General features: G+C 49.6%; 1 protein-coding gene across 3 annotated transcripts in view; it reads left to right on the top strand.

Moving 5' to 3' along the window:
- LOC119181122 (uncharacterized) overlaps positions 1 to 15,987 on the top strand; it is a 62,207-nt gene that overhangs the window by 38,774 nt on the left and 7,446 nt on the right. The window lies entirely within an intron of this gene.

Below are 15,987 nucleotides of genomic sequence, written 5' to 3'. Positions count from 1 at the left end.
GCAATGGCGCAGTACTACATTAGAGGGACAATAGTCCAACGGGAATAGTCTAATTCACAGAAACATAGCTGGCAACATAGAGGAATACTATAGCAATAATGAAAGAGTGGTAGGTATCGTAATAAACTGAATAAAAAATACAAGATGAAGGTGGTACAGGCTTACGCGCCTACATCGAGCCATGATGACGTTTCAGTTGAAAGCTTCTATGAAGACGTGGAATCGGCAATGAGTAAGGTAAAACCACAGTATACTATACTGATGGGAGACTTTAGTGCAAAGGTAGGGAAGATGCAGGCTGGAGACTAGGCAGTAGCAGATTATGGCATCGGTACTAGAAACGCCAGAGGAAAGCTACTAGTAGAATTCGCAGAACGCAATAATTTACGGATTTGGAATACCTTCTACCGAAAACGAGGAAACCGCAAGTAGACATGGAGGAGCCCTAATGGCGAAAATAAGAACAAAATAGAATTGCATCGTACAGGATGTTGAAGTGGTTGGCAAGGTACGATACAGTGACCACAGAATGGTACGGTCTCGAATTCGCCTAGACTTGAAGAAGGAACGAGAGAAACTGATACGCAAGAAGCTAATCAATGAGCTAGCACTGAGAGGCAAAGTACAGGAATTCAGAGTATCGCTTCAGAACAGGTACTTGGCTCTTAGTGAGGAAACCAACCTTAGCGTAGATACAATGAATAATAATCTGACGAGTATCATTACGGAGTGTGCAGTGGAAGTTGGAGGCAGGGTAGTTGGACAGGACACTGTCAAGCTTTCCCAGGAAACGAAGAATCTCATTAATAAGCGTCAAATCATGAAAGTCTCAAGTACAACAGACAAAGTAGAACTGGCAGAGCTTTCAAAATCGATTAATAGGCATAGGTATGCAATGTAAGAAGGTATAACATGGAGAATTGAACACGCTCTGAAGAACGGAGGAAGCGTCAAAGCAGGGAAGAGAAAATTTGAGATAGGCAAAAATCGGATGTATGCACTAATGGACAAAGAAGACAAAATAACTACCAATATAGATAGGATAGTTAAAATAGCGGAGGAGTTGTACAGTGATCCGTACAGTAGCCGGGACAACCACGACTTTAATACTATAAGAACTAGCAGTAACCCAGATGACACCCCACCAGTAATGATAGAAGAAGTCGGAAAAGCTTTGGAGAGGAAGCAAAGAAACAAAGCTGCTGGTGAGGATCAGGTAACATCTGATCTGCTGGAAGATGGAGGACAGATTGTTAGAAAAACTAGCCACCCTGTTTACGAGGTGTCTCCTGACGGGAAGAGTACCAGAGTCTTGGAAGAACGCTAAGATCATCTTAACACATAAGAAAGTAGATGATAAGGACTTGAAGAATTACAGGCCGATCAGCTTGCTCTCTGTAGTATACAAGCTATTTACAAAGGTAATTGCTAACAGAGTAAAGAAAACATTATAATTCAATCAACCAAAGGAACAGGCAGGATTTCGAACATGCTACTCAACAATCGACCACATTCAATCAGGTAATAGAGAAATGCTCAGAATATAACCAACCACTGTACATAGCCTTCATAGCTTACGAGAAGGCATTTCATTCAGTAGAAATATCAGCCGTCATGCAGACACTGCGGAATCAGGGCGTCGATGAAGTATGTATAAACATCCTGGAAGAAATCTACGGAGGATCAACTGTTACCATAGTGCTTCATAAAGGAAGCAACAGAATACCAATCAAGAAAGGTGTAAGGCAGGGGGACACAATCTCCCCAATGCTATTTACCACGTGCTTACAAGAGGTTTTCAGAAGCCTAGAATGGGAACAGCTAGGGATAAGAGTTAATGGAGAGTACCTTAGTAACCTGCGCTTTGCCGATGATATTGCATTGCTGAGTAACTCAGGGGACTAATTGCAACTCATGATTCTGTAGTTAGACAAGGAGAGCAGAAAGGTGCGTCTTAAAATTAATTTGCAGAAAACGAAAGTGATGTACAACAACTTTGGAAAAGAGCAGCGCTTCGAGATAGGTAATAGTGCACTTCAAGTTGTAAAAGACTATGTCTACTTAGGGCAGGTAATAAACGCGGAGCCAAACCATGAGATTGAAGTAACTAAAAGAATAAGAATGGGGTGGAGCATATTTGGCAAGCACTCTCAAATTAGGACAGGTAGATTGCCACTATCCTTCAAGAGGAAGGTATATAACAGCAGTATCTTGCCGGTACTTAGCTATGGAGCAGAAACCTCGAGACTTACAAAGAGGGTTCAGCTTAAATTGAGGACGACGCAGTGAGCAATGGAAAGAAAAATGATAGGTGTAACATTAAGAGACAAGAAGAGAGCAGAGTGGATTAGGGAACAAACGAGGGTTAAGGATATCATAGCTGAAATCAAGAAGAGGAATTGGACATGGGCCACGCATGTAGCGCGCAGACAGGATAACCGCTGGTCATTAAGGGTGACTAACTGGATTCCCAGAGAAGGTAAGCGGGTTAGGGGGAGACAGAAGGTTTGGTGGGCAGATGAGATTAAAAAGTTTGCTGGTATAAATTGGCAGCAGCAAGCACAGGACCGGGTTAACTGGCGGAACATGGGAGAGGCCTTTGTCCTGCAGTGGACGTACTCAGGCTGATGATGATGATGATGAGTCCAACGGGCCCGCGAAGTGGTTAAAAGACTAGGTCTTCCGGTCCCAACGTGGGAGCGGCTCGTTTCGGGCTAAGACACTAGCACCACCTATTGGACCTTAATAAAGTTTTTTCATCCATTGGTATCATTGGATGTCATCACTCAAAAGTATACACTGACGCGTCAGTGCAGAACTTGCAACCTTCGAATGACACGTCATTGGAAGGTTGCAGGTTCGGATCCTGCCCACGGCAAGTTATCTTTTCACCCACCTTTCTTATTTGTTATATTACAATTCGGTCTAATAACTTCCCCTATATATTCCTTGGCATTATTGTGTGTTAGATCTCTCTCTCTCTCTCTCTATATATATATATATATATATATATATATATATATATATAAATATGAAAGTAGATGCGCTTTCACATAACAACTGTTTATTGTGCTGACGTTTCGACAGGAACCCTGTCTTTTTCAAGGCATAATACTATTTACACATGTTCCGTGCCTTTTTATATCCTGTCGAGACAGGAGGGGAGGGGTCAAATGAGAAAGAGAGAAAAAAAAAAGAAAAAGAAGGAAGAAACAGCGAAACGGGAGGACAAACAATAAATAAAATATAGAAAATCTAGGAGAAGAAGCAAGACCGACATGGCGTAATTAGAAAGGGGCAGCATTTCAACAGAGTAGGGCAGAGGTAGATGAGGAGTGTCATCATTGTCAACAATACCTCCCCCGCACCCACACTTCCCCAAGTGGGCAGGGAGCCGCCGTTTTTGTATTTCACCTTTCCGTGTAGTCCGCTGGCGGCTCGTTCCTCTTTGAAGTGTATGACAAGTTAATGGGGAGGGCTTAAGCGCTTTAAGTGCATGCTGGTGGCATCGGGAGTAGCGAAAAAACCAGTGAATGAGGCACTGCCATCGATATTCATTATATGCATTGGTTCCTTGTCAGTGAAGGAACAGAATGTGCGTTAAAGGATTAACGAAGGAAAAAAAAAGAAGAAGAAGAACAGGGGGGGGGGGGGGGGAAGAGACTGTACCACTCCGGGACAGTCACCACACAGTTGAGGCGCACTGGGAAGATATGCGTGCATGTAGGAAAAAGTTAACGAAACCACCTAGCTGTCAGCTCCTTGTCAGTGAAGGAACAGAATGTGCGTTGAAGCTTGACGAAGAAAAAAAGGAAAAAAGCAAAAAAAGAGAGGGGGGGGGGGGACCGTACGACCTCCGGGACCACTTATCTGTGCGTTCCGGCTGTGCTTGATGAGGCAAATCGTTTCTATGTTGTCAGATGCATAGGCCAAAAGCTTCGTTAGCGGGTAATATTATTGTCGTAATGAAACCGGACTGATTAGAGAGAAGCGTTTGCGTCTTTTAGTGGTCGTAACGCAGACAGAGTGCCTGGGTGTTCATTTATTCCGTATTTTATCGTGTTAAATTTGTAGATAAAATAAGATTCCCGTTGTTCCCGTTCTCTGATTGTTCGAAAGTTGTTTTTATATATATATATATATATATATATATATATATATATTGTAATCAGCGAGAGAGACACAAGACCCGTTCGTGGGGCAAGCTGTTCTATTCTGCCTCTTCTTCCTCGCTGTCCAGCCCATGGCCCACAGGTGCCGCGCCGCTCTTCGTTACATTCGGCCACACTGCGGACCTGACAAAGAAAAACAAAAGAAATTACAGTTCATTGCACCTGCAGCGGTCCGACTGCTTCTTTCAAGCGCGACACATGCACGGCGAAGTTGTTTCTTTTGCGTTTATCGAGAGTGAAGTTCGCATCTGAGGTGTTCACACGCCAGGTATTTCCGCTGAGTAATTATAAATGGCCCGTCGAACTTAGGGAGTAGCTTCTTGCCGGGTCCGCTGGTGCCCCTTTGCACCCAGACCTTGTCACCGATGTTGTAAGCAGAAGCGGGTCTACGACAGCTGTCACAGTGGCGCTTTTGATTTTCTTGTGCGTGGGCGGCTTTCTTGATCGCTTTAGTTCGGATCCTCTGACGGGCTGCTTTGCGATCGTTGGCACATGGAACTATAATGGGAGCATCCAGACTGAGGACCGCTTTCAGCTGTGGTAGTTTTCCATAAACAATTTTGTAGGGCGTTCCCCAGTAGACGTTACCAGTGCCCTGTTAATCGCAAAAGCGGCTGACGGAAGGTGGACGTCCCAGTCGGCCTCTCCTCTTTTCTTTGCCTTCGTATATGAAGCAAGTCGTGCCTGGATGCTCTGGTTAGTTCTCTCAGTAAGGCCGTTTGCTTGAGGATGAAATGCGAATGCGAAGTGGTGCTGCACGCCTGCCGTGCAAAGGTACTTTTTCAGTTCCCCACTACGAAATGTTGTAGCCCGATAAGATAGTTTGGTAAGCCATGTGTCCATTCAAATCGGTGCTTGAGGAAGTCGATTAGGTAAGTGGATGCAAGAGATGGCACGGCCCCAACTTCCACGTATTTTGACTGGTAGTCTACTGCTACAATGACGTAACGATTTCCCGCAATGGTGGTGGGTAGAGGTCCCATGTAATCAATCCCATTCGTGTGGAAAATTGTTTCGGGTACTTGGATTGGTGTTAGTAATCCAGGTTGACACCCAGGCAGTCGCTTAAACTGCTGATAGATTTGCATCTTCGGCCACCAAAAACATTCTTGTAGTTTCTGGAGCGTGGCTCGTTGGCTGGTGTGTCTGCCTTCTGGGAAGCCGTGAATGGCTCGTAATGTTTCTGACCTTTGGGATTTCGGGATCACCAGGAGGTAACGTTCTTCGGATCGGTCCGCTCGCCAGTGACACCGGTACAATGCGGCATTGCGCTTCACAAAAGTAATGTGATTTCCCTTGTCAGTGATAGATGCAATAATGGATGCCAAATCTTTATCCTCCTGTTAGGCTCGGGATATATAACAGAATCGAAAGTTGGGCTAGTTGGATATGCATGGTATAACTATCATTTAAAGCGCACGAAAAACAGACATAAAGAGAGGACAAGCGCTTTCTCGCAACTAAACTGTTTATTAGAAAGGGCGGAATATATATACAGGCAACTGAAAAACACGACTCATACATGTGCAGGCAAAAAAGTACATCAGTGGCACATCAAGAACTTATGGTAAAAGAAAACAGATTATCTCGGAACATACTCAAGAAAAACGAACTCTTTATCGTGCAGCAAAACAGAAGGCTGGCTGACGCATTGATCCCCTCTTTTTCTTATGTGAAACGCTTCTGTCAACTCGCGAGTTAATTTATTATTTGACCGAAAAACCACTTCAGTATCCTGAAAAAGAGGGTGACAACCGCACTCTCTGCAATGAGCCGCAAGATGCGATCTTTTTTGCTGCACGATAAAGAGTTCGTTTTTCTTGAGTATGTTCCGAGATAATCTGTTTTCTTTTACCATGTGTTCTTGATGTGCCACTGATGTACTTTTTTGCCTGCACATGCATGAGTCGTGTTTTTCAGTTGCCTGTATATATATTTTGCCCTTTCTAATAAACAGTTTAGTTGCGAGAAAGTGCTTGTCCTCTCTTTATGTCTGTTTTTCGTGCGCTTTAAATGATAGTTATACCGGGATATATCCATCTGGGTGAAAGAAATGTGGGTTTGCCTGGTTTGTTGCTTGCAGTCAAGGGGTTTCCGTGGGAGTGCATCGGCGACGTTGTTTAGCCCCCCCGGCGTGCTGGCGGACGTCAAAATCGTATTCTTGCAGTGTGATTATCCACCGGGCAAATTTGTGCTCAAGTTGCTGCTTGAAGAACATTCATGCTATAGCAGCGTTATCAGTCACAACAGTGAATTTACGGCCGAAAATATAATGTCGAAACTTATCATCGACGCTCCATACCACTGCAAGACATTCAAGCTCGTTGGAGTGATAGTGGCGCTCGGTGTCTGAAAGTTTTCGGCTGGCATAAGCGACCACGTGTTCCACGCCATCTGGATCACGCTGCACTAACACAGCTCCTAGGCCGACTTGGCTAGCTTTAATGTGCGCTTCGGTGGACCAGTCCTCATTGAAGTGACTTAGTATGGGGCAACAAGTAAGCTTTTGTTTTATAGCTCGAAAACCATTTTCTTATGAGACACCCCATTCAAACCGCGCGTACTTTTTAAGAAGACCGCTCAAGGGAGCTTCGATCGAAGCGAAGTGGGGAATAAACCTTCGCAAATATGAGGCCATACCCAGAAATGACTGAACCTGCTTCAAGCAGGTTGGTGTGGGATACTGCGACATGGCAGCTATTCGCTCCGGGAGTGGCTGAATGCCGACAGGAGATATATTATGTCCCAGGTACGAAATCTTGGACACTCCAAATCGGCATTTCTCTTGGTTCAAACGAAACCCTGCTGCTTAGAGTCTGTGCAGTACTTCGTCCAAATTGCGAAGGTGTTCATCCTTCATCCTGCCAACGGCCAGGATGTCGTCTAAGTACACCACACAGGCTTGATTTTTCAATGGTCGGAGCACTGAATTCATCGCACGCTGAAAAGTGCTAGGAGCCGTTCTTAGTCGAAACAGCATGCGGTTGAATTCATACAAACCGAAAGGTTTGCAAAAGGGTGTTTTACATCTCTCTTCCTCCGCGAGGGTAATCTGCCAGTACCCTTCGCGTAAATCAAGCGGCGAAAAGAACTTGCAGTGACGTATTGTATCAACAGCGTCATCAATGCGGGGTAAAGGGTAGGAGTCGGGCATTGTACACTTATTGAGCTGCCTGTAATCCACGCAGAAGCATAGTTGTCCGTTTTTATTGCGAACAAGGACGACTGGAGCTGCCCACGGCCTCGATGATGGCCTTTTAATGCCCGCGGCAAGCATTTCATCTACTTGTTCTGCGATCACTGCCCATTCTCGTTCAGCGTATCGTCGCAGTGGTATGCATATTGGCGGATGATCTCTTGTTGGTATGCGATGGAGCAGCAAATTAGTGCCTGGCAGTTCTGCTGTATTGCTAGCGAATACTGGCTCAAGGGTCATGTCGGCAGGGAGGTCTTGAAAGACGGGAATGGCTGGAAGAACTTTAGTGCCCGCTGCCGTCAGGACTGAAATGTCGAGCATTTTGACTGGCATAGCACTTCCTTCAAATTCGCAGAGGGGAGGTTGCGTCGACGGTCGGATAGTGTCCGGAGCATTACGTCAATGTAGCGCCGTTCGTTCCGCACCGGTATCCACCAGAGCAGATAGGTCACCTATTCCCTCAACATGAATGGACATCCGAGGAATTTGACAAGCTTGGTTGGGGATTTGGGTCTGGAACCGTTGACTACACTCTTTGGCGTTATGGCCAATGCGACTGCACTTGAAGCATCCGTGTTGTGTGGAAGCGTAAGTCGAACGGACAGTCAGTAATGTGTCCAAGCTAAGCCGACGACGAGAGTTCTTTTGAAGTTCGGCTGTTTTTTGAGCGAAAACCTGGGGTGACGCTTTAGGTGACTGTGGCAAGATAAGATGGCAGCATGGGTAGGGTCAGCCAAGCCATCAACGACATACTGGCGGGCAGCCGGAGAGATCCATGTAATGCGACATTTGTCGAGAATCCCGAGCATATCGTAGACATATTCACGGGAGTCTTCTGATGGAGCCTGCCGACGCGATCGCATGCACATAAAATGGTCGTCGTATGCGGATGGAAGTGGTGAGAAGGCCGTGACGAAGACTGTAGTCCAGTCATTCCAGGATTTGTACTTGCAGCCATTGTATTGATGCCTCGCTTTGGCGGACTTGCGCAGTCGACTTACGGCTAGTGATAGCATCACGTTGTCATTCCATGCATGTCGACGGGCTAACGAATGGATTTCATCCAGCCAGACGGTTGGGTCTTGATCAATGCCGGTAAAGTCAGGAATTTCCGCCATGGATGGAGGAGGCAACGTGGTGCGTGCACAGGCTGCTGAGAAGGTGACGGTGGCGTCTGCAAGACGCTGGCTCGAAGTAGCGATGGCCTGCACAACCTTGCAGAGTTCGCTGGCGGCTACAGGCAAGGAATCACGCCTGTCTTCTGGCGACGGTACTGACGTTGCTCCAGGTATGGTACCTGAGACGCAGTCCAAGGGAGCGTGTACGACGTCCCTGGGCAAGGAGGCGGTTTGCGAAGCCAAGTCAGTGGAGTCACCTTGTGGTTTGGCAAGGACGCCTGCAGGCAGCGCGCTGGCTTCGGTACCCACGGTGGCAAGGTCGGATGCCATGGCCACAGGAGCAGGAGCTGCGGGTCGCTGGAGAGTGCGTCCATTCCGTAGGACGGCTTCTTCACGCAGGTCGTCGCGCACAGGTTCATTGAACGGCTGCGCCATTGTAATGAGCGAGACAAACACAACACCCGTTCGTCGAGCAAGCTGTTCTATTCTGCCTCTTCTTGCTCGCTGTCCAGCCCATGGCCCACAGCTGCCGCGCCACTCTACGTTACTATATATATATATATATATATTGTAAGATGGCGTCGAGTACACTCAAGACTCTCCTTTATTGACCCGAGTATGAGCCCCACGACCTAAACTTGACTGGTGATGATGAGTATGTACAGATGAAAAGATGGGACGCATAAATAATGCTCACACTTATTTTCCCCGCGCACTTGAGCGGCCGGCCCGGCCGAGACTTAGGCGGGAAAGGTACGGCGCACAAAGGGTTTAAGACGTGAAACGTGGACTATCTCGGAGGCACGGTAACGACGGTCCGAGGAACCCTCGATGGGAGTGACAAGGTAATTGACAGGAGATGTTCGTTCACAAACAACGTAAGGTCCTAGAAAGCGAGACTGAAACTTTTCACAATATATATATATATATATATATATATATATAATGTCATGACCAAGAAAGACGCTGGCGCTTCGGCGTGCGGGTAGCTAGTGCAAGGAAGAGAAGAACGAAGTCAGAATAAAAACAGCTGGCCCAGGAAGGGGTGTTGTCTGCCTTTCTCTGTCTAGTACATCTCAACGGCGCAGTCCGACTAGTGAACCCTCTGCAGGAAGTCACCGGTACATGTCTTCGTGGTTCGTCGGCAGCGTGGGCTTCTCCATCGAGGAACGTCGTTCACGCTTCCTTGGCGATGGGGTCCCGCCCGCGTCTTCCGCTACCCTTCAGACCACCAGTGGACGGCGTCCAGGCCTCCCCTGTGGTTCCAAGGCATGACCTGATGTACACCCTGCCACCGCTTCACGGCAGGAATCCGTACCGGCTCCTGTACTTTAGGAATGCCGTTCACGCTACCCATGGCCTATATTCCCGTTGCGGTACTCTTCCAACATACGAGCCTCCACGGAACGTCGTCCAGGCTTCTCTGCTCATCAATCTCACCGGGGTGAGTGCTCCAACCGCTACTTACTCGAAGATCGCGATCATTGACTCTTCACGCCCGAGAGCACCGCGAACTTGCGGCGTACCATCGCACTACTCCGCGTCGAGACTAAAGAACTGAAAGCGTTGATCTCCGAGCAAGTTCCTACAATGTTGCCAGTATGTCATGCCATTAACGCAGTGCTGGATGTAGCTGCCTGGCACTACCTTAAGGCAAGCCCACCGGAGCAATGCAAGGAGCTTCGGTCTTCTCTCATGGAGCTCCCGCACCAGCTTGCCTGCTTCGCGTCGGTGATCTCTGCGTTGCCACCAGGCACCCCACTATAGCCGGCTGTCTGCGAACTACCGGAATCCCACGGGTTCCAGAACAACGCCCACAGCTGGGTGTCAACCATGAACGTGCTAGCAGTGTGTGGGAACTGAACGGAGCTTCGGAAATGGTGCGTAGCCATAGACCGCCTTCGGGAAAGTGCCGCGGCGTGGCACTGGTATGAAGGCGTGAAGTAGTTGTACTGGGCGGACTGGAGCTGCAAGCTCAAAGCTGCTTTTGGTCGTAATCTTTACCACCTCTCCACCACCACACCGTCCAACCTGGCCAGTATCGAGAAGCAAGCTCCAGAGGCTTTCCACCTCGAGGCTGCAGCTGTGCGCTGCAGTTTACCACACGAGAAGTTAGACACTTTGTCGATACCCGAAGCAAGTTCACTGCGGCCAGCGGCCGCTACCGAAGTTGGACCTCTTGAAGGGCGTTGCTTCGAAACAGCCGCAGAGAATCATCTCGACTGTGCTGCATTGCCCTTCACCGATGCACCCCCATTCGCACACGGAGCTGAAGTGGAGCAACACCTCGAAGGTTCCTCGAAGCTCTCCAGTCGCGCGGCAGAAAGCTTCTCCGCCTGTCCTACGAATGACGTCAGGCGCAGGTGCAACGCGCCACTGCTGCTCTCAGTACCCGCGCCGGTACGTGACGCCGTCATGTCAGTGGAAGTGGCTGATACCAGTCCTCATACAGCTCAGTTAGAGAATCCAGCCCCATTGTCACCTTTACTGAGGCAAGTAAAGACACCAGCATCGCCTATGCTTAAACCGCCTACAATCATGGCGCCGGTAGAGCCCAAGGTAACCACTGCTGGTCTTACTGACCAAGATCATGAGGAGAAAGTTGGCGCTCAAGATGCAGACAGCAGCCAATATGATGACAGCTTCACAAAATGTCCTGCCGCAGACGCCAAAACTGTCCGTAATTTATGTTCTCTGCCACATATCTCGGAAGTTGCGTACTCATTCTCGACACAAGCCAATGTACCCAGCGCGTCTTTTGGGATACTCTTTCGGCTACCCTCGTTCGGAGTTTAGGGTCTGCCACTGATTTTGCGGCCCGTCCGAAGCGCGCTGTCAGGTGCATGTTTAGCTGCTTTCCACAGAGTCTCTGCATGGCCGAGACCGACCACAACGATGCAGCCAGTCTCGACCTCCTGATAGACTTGTTGAAGACTCTGGCACCCAGGTTCAGCGTGGCCAAGGCCGACCTCCGAGATGCAGCGAGTATATCGACCGCCAGATCTACCTTTGGCAGATACCGGGACCAAATCGCGGCACAGCCGAGAGCGTCGGCCGTAACGGGGCAGCCAATGCCGGCCGCCTGAGTCCACAGCACTTTTTCAAGAGACATTGTGACGTGCAAAAGAGCGACCAGCTCGAGGCAGCCAGTGCCGTCCACCAGAGACTCTTCCCCCAGACCGTCGCTCCATGTTGCATTGTGGTCCGGGCTGACCACCACAATGCAGCCAAGCCCGCCCACCAAAAACTTTGCCGCAAGCTCCGCGCGTGCGCGCGCAGTCATGGTTGAGTGTCATGACCAAGAAATACGCTGGCGCTTCGGGGCGTGGGTAGCTAGAGCAAGGAAGAGAAGTCAGAATAAGAACAGCTGGCCCAGGATCGGGTGTTGTCTCTTGTTCTCTCTGTCTAGTACATCACAATATATATATATATATATATATATATATATATATATATATATATTGTAGGGAAGCCTCCGAACACTGAATTGGGTCGAACTCTCAAGTGCTTTCTAGTGGGTCTACCCAAAAAGGACGCTGCTCGCGCTGAGAGTCCATGCTTGACCGTTACTGTCTTCATTGTGTATGCTTGCTGTGTGCCGGCTGATAAATGCCATAACAAATTGGTTGAGAGTGCTACGATCCCCTTTGATGCCCTTGGAACTACGTTCTCGTACCCTGCCATATACCATGTCCTACGACGCCTCTCAGCAAACGCCTCCTCGCATGCCACCCCCTTGTCCTGGTGTCCCAGGATCCGCGATCCACCCAACTTCACGGGCGCCGATGGCACTGACGTGGAAGACTGGCTCGTCATTTACGAGCGTGTGAGCGTCCCTAACAAATAGGACGAGGACAACTAGTTGACAAACTTGGTGTTCTACGTTGCGGGCGTTGCAAGTTTGTGGTACAACAACCACGCGTCCGATTTCCCAACCTGGTCCGATTTTAAGACTTCTATCACCAACGTTTTAAGCCGCCCTGCCGTTCGTAAGCTGCAAGCCGAGCAGCGTTTACGCAAACGCGCTCAGCAGGCCAGTGAATCATTCACCAGCTACATCGAAGATGTCCTGTACTTGTGCAAGAAATCCAACAACAACAATATATATACCAACAATATATATATTGTAACGGGGTTTATTTGCAGCGCAGAACGCAGAAAGCGAAGCTGTCAGCAGCGTCCGGCCAAGCGCAGCAAGCACGAGCTTATGCTGATGGCGATGCCCCTGATGCGCCGAGAAATGCCGCTGAAGCTCCTATTCTTGATGATGATGATGATGGGCTCCACGATATAGTTGACGAGTGACGTTTGCTCTACAACACGGTATGGCCCAATGTATTTGGGAAGAAGTTTTGCGGAGCGGCCAGGCGCGGTAGCAGGTGCCCGAAGCCATACTAATGAACCAAGTGGAAAGTTTGGAGCCGAACGGTCCCCAGTCTGGCGGGATTGCTGCTGCCACTGGACCTCGGCAGAAAAAGAGCGGGCAAGCTGGCGGCATTCTTCAGCATGTCGGGCAGCTTCGGACAGAGTTGTACTTTCGGACTCATAAGGTTTATATGGAAGAATAGTGTCTACTGTATTTGAAGGTTCTCGTCCGTACAAAAGAAAGTATGGCGAAAACCCAGTAGTAGCTTGTACGGCGGTATTATACGCGTAGGTGACGAACGGGAGAACTTGGTCCCAATTTGAATGATCAGAGGCGACGTACATCGACAGCATACTGCCAAGAGTACGGTTGAAGCGCTCCGTCATGCCATTCGTCTGAGGGTGGTACGCTGTACTTGTGCGGTGCACGATTCCGCATTCGTTGAGTAATGCCTTCAAGGCGTCAGAAGGAAAGGCACGGCCTCTGTCACTTAAGAGCTCGCGAGGGGCACCATGACGCAGAATGAAACGTTGCAACAGAAACGTTCCAACGTCACAGGCTGTGGCAGTCGGCAGCGCGGCTGTTTGGGCATAGCGTGTCAGATGGTCTATCGCAACAATAATCCAGCGATTACCAGCTAGAGTTGATGGTAGTGGTCCGTAAATGTCAATGCCGACGCGATCAAAAGGTCGACTAGGACAAGGAAGAGGTTGTGACGGGTAGACTTGCCCGGGAGGTAACTTTTGTCGTTGGCACTGAGCACACGAGCGAATGAATTTCCGCACGTAGTTATACATGCCACGCCAATAAAATCTGAGTCGAAGCCTAGCGTATGTCTTGAAGAGGCCTGCGTGGGCGCACTGTGGGTCCGCGTGAAAAGCTTCGCAGATAGCAGCTCGAAGATGGCGGGGTATCACAAGGAGACACTTGCGACCGTCGGAAAGGTAGTTGCGTCGATAAAGAAGATCATTCCTTAGGCAAAAGTTGCTAGCCTGGCGGCGGAGAGCGCGAGACGGCGAAGGAGCGAGAGGATCAGAAAGAATGCTTATGAGGCCACTGATCCAGGGATCCTTTCGTTGTTCCACCGTCATGTTGCGCAAGGCGGGTGACGCAAGTGCAGGCTCGAGGGAAGAGAGGCAAACGCCTTCATTCGATATGGGTGAGCGAGAAAGGGCGTCGGCGTCCATGTGCTTACGACCAGATCTGTAAATAACGCGGATGTCGTATTCCTGAAGTTTGAGCGCCTAGCGAGCAAGTCGTCCGGAAGGGTCTTTAAGTGTGGATAGCCAACAAAGGGCGTGGTGGTCAGTGACGTCGAATGCGTGACCATACAGGTAGGGGCGAAATTTTCTAAGGGCCCAAATAATAGCTAAACACTCTTTCTCGGTCACGGAGTAGTTAGCCTCGGCTTTCGTGAAAGTTCTGCTTGCGTAGGCGACGACATATTCATAGAACCCTGCCTTTCGTTGCGCGAGGATAGCGCCAAGTCCAACACCGCTGGCATCAGTATGAACCTCCGTGGGAGCGGCAGGATCGTAGTGGCGGAGGATGGGTGGTGAAGTCAGCAGGTGGCGTAATTTGGTGAATGCATCGTCGCATGCTGGTGACCAGGTGGAGAGGTCCTTGTCGCCGCTATGAAGGTCCGTAAGGGGCGCACATACAGAAGCAAAATTTCTAATAAAGCGTCGGAAGTATGACGACAAGCCGACAAAACTTCTAAGTTCCTTCAAGTTCTTTGGCTTCGGAAAATCGGCGACTGCTTGAAGCTTGGCAGAGTCAGGAAGTATGCCGTCCCGCGATACGACGTGGCCAAGAATGGTGAGCTGCCGGGCACCAAAACGACACTTCTTGAGGTTGAGTTGAAGGCCGGCGTCGGTGAGACGTGTGAGGACGTGCTCGAGACGATTTAAATGGGTGTCGAAATCGGTGGAAAAGACAACTACGTCATCGAGGTAGCATAAACATGTGTTCCACTTGAGGCCTCGTAAAATAGTGTCCATCATTCTTTCAAAAGTGGCTGGAGCGTTACAAAGGCCGAAAGGCATAACGGTAAACTCGTATAACCCATCAGGTGTGACAAATACCATCGGCTGACACTTCAATGACGTTAGCTGGACAGGGGCGAGGACCTGTGCATGGCGACGGGGACGCAGTTCGTGCCTCGGGAACTCCGGCCGTTAGTTTTCCTGGTCGGTGGGTCCGGAACGGCGACGCATAGGGGAAAGCGAACGTCGACGTGGAGGTGGGGAGCGGCGGGTCGGGCCGTGTGGACGATCAGAAGGAAAGGAAGAGGAAGGAGGGCTTGAAGGCGTAGAAGAAAACTGAGGGTCGAAAGAGGGCATCCGTCGAATGTTCTGAGCCGCCTGGCGACGACGACAATAACGTGCCACGTGGCCAACACCACCACAAGCAAAACATATGGGACGGTTGTCGTGGGTCTGCCATTGGTCGGAGTAGACTCCGACTTGCGGCTGGGGGGCAGAAAACTGCGGCCGAGGTGGTACCGGCATAGGCGACGGTGAATAGATCGGCGGCGAAAAGGGCGGCGACGAATACGTAGGCGCTGGCTGGAACGCAGGCTGTTGAGGTCGAGCAACGGCCTCGGCGTACGTGAGAGGTGCGGCGACTGGCGGCGGTTCACAAGCAGGAGGAAGAACTTGTGCGACCTGGTCTTGAATGAAGTCGCGGAGTGTAGACGTCAATCTGCGTGGTTGATCGGGTACGCAGGACATCAAAGAGAGCTGACGAGCGACCTCAGCGCGGATGAACTCTTGGATCTTGGAGAGAAGAGGGGCATGGTCTTCTCCTATGCCAAGGGTGGACAGGCTGGACAAAGAGTTGTCGAGCACCGAGGGACGTTGGGTGGAAAGACGTTGCCTGCGCAACTCGTCAAAACTTTGGCATAACTCGGTCAGTTCTAGGACAGTGCAAGGACTCTTAGAAAGCAACATTTGGAAAGCGTCGTCCTCAATGCCCTTCATGATATGCTTGATCTTAAGCTCTTCGGACATGGACTCGTTGACTCGCTTGCAAAGGTCCAGAACGTCCTCAATATAGCTTGTGAAATTCTCACCAAGCTGCTGGGACCGAGTATGTAAGCGTTGTTCGGCACGGCGTTTGCGTACCTCAGGCCGC

This window comes from Rhipicephalus microplus, chromosome 10 (assembly GCF_043290135.1).
Source record: "Rhipicephalus microplus isolate Deutch F79 chromosome 10, USDA_Rmic, whole genome shotgun sequence".
In the NCBI taxonomy this organism is placed as follows: domain Eukaryota; kingdom Metazoa; phylum Arthropoda; class Arachnida; order Ixodida; family Ixodidae; genus Rhipicephalus; species Rhipicephalus microplus.
This window is presented reverse-complemented; position numbering and strand designations above follow the sequence as displayed.